Genomic DNA, 1,094 nt, shown 5'->3' on the forward strand with positions numbered 1-1,094 from the left:
CGAACATATTTTCTCACTTACGGCTTGTGTTATCTTTACATAGGGGATAGTTTCGGCTTTATTTATCCATTGTGTTGTTATTTTGAGATGTCTGTCTCTGATATTTCTGTCTCCACCCTAATACAAAGGAGTTTTTTTTTATATGCTCAAAGAAATAACATTTAGAAACCTCAAACAGTTCAGGTGTTAATCACACATTTTCACAGGGGCTACTTCCTCTGTAGAAAGTAGTTCCAGTGAATACTGTGTAGTTTACATACAGACAGATATCTTATAAAAACTTAACTGCATGCCCAACACTTAAAATTAAAGTTAAAGTGAAATAGATTTTGTAAAATGGGTAAAACAACTTTTAACAGTTGTTTTCAGTTGATAGAATTTCTTTTCCCACATATTTAAACATGTAACATAATAGTACTTTAACAGCTGCATTGCATGCACAGATCATCATTGACCAAACTCCAACTACACCATAGCATTTTCTGTAAATTACTGTAGAGATTTAGTTACTAAATTTCAGTTTTAAATTTTTAGGCAGTATGCAGGACTGGCAGTTCCTATAAACTGCATCTGTACTGTGTGACAAGTAATCTCAAATTAAAAGGTACAAATCTTTTTCTGAGCTTTCAGTCACATTTCATGACCTTAGAATGATTCAGGTGTTATTACGGGACGTGTTTACACTCTACATGTACTGTATGTGTGAAGTTTGAATCCATCTATACATGCTTCTCCAGAAAAAAAAGTTAGTGCTGTGAAACGATTAAAATTTTTAATTGCAATTAATGGCATTAATGTCATTGTTGACTCGCAATTATGTAGACATTTTTGTCCATTCTAAATGTCCCTTGATTTCTTTTTGTCCCATTATTATTTCTCATTTCAATGCTCTTATCAACATGGAAAAGTGGATCGGCTGTATGCAAATGTTTTTTAAATTGAAAACATTGACATATAGCTTAATGTAGTGTTCAATTTCACACTAATATTCTTGCTTGGAGCAAATATTTTCTCACACATTGTAACACACGATGATAGCTCAGTTCACAACGACAAAACACACAGATCCCTTTGGTCTTGTCAATGGAACCATT

The 1,094-nt window shown here is 32.9% G+C and overlaps 1 protein-coding gene and 1 long non-coding RNA gene across 2 annotated transcripts in view; one reads left to right on the plus strand and one right to left on the minus strand.

Annotated features, from left to right (window-relative positions):
- The window catches only part of alx1 (ALX homeobox 1), a 5,974-nt gene that overhangs the window by 4,056 nt on the left and 824 nt on the right, over window positions 1-1,094 (plus strand). The gene's annotated exons all lie outside the window — the stretch shown is intronic.
- Window positions 796-1,094, minus strand: part of LOC116694479 (uncharacterized) — a 20,489-nt gene continuing 20,190 nt past the window's right edge. The window contains exon 4 of the long non-coding RNA XR_004333182.1: window positions 796-807. This is a non-coding gene — a long non-coding RNA (uncharacterized LOC116694479). The remainder of the gene's footprint in view (window positions 808-1,094) is intronic.

Source organism: Etheostoma spectabile, chromosome 8, assembly GCF_008692095.1.
Source record: "Etheostoma spectabile isolate EspeVRDwgs_2016 chromosome 8, UIUC_Espe_1.0, whole genome shotgun sequence".
In the NCBI taxonomy this organism is placed as follows: Eukaryota; Metazoa; Chordata; class Actinopteri; order Perciformes; family Percidae; genus Etheostoma; species Etheostoma spectabile.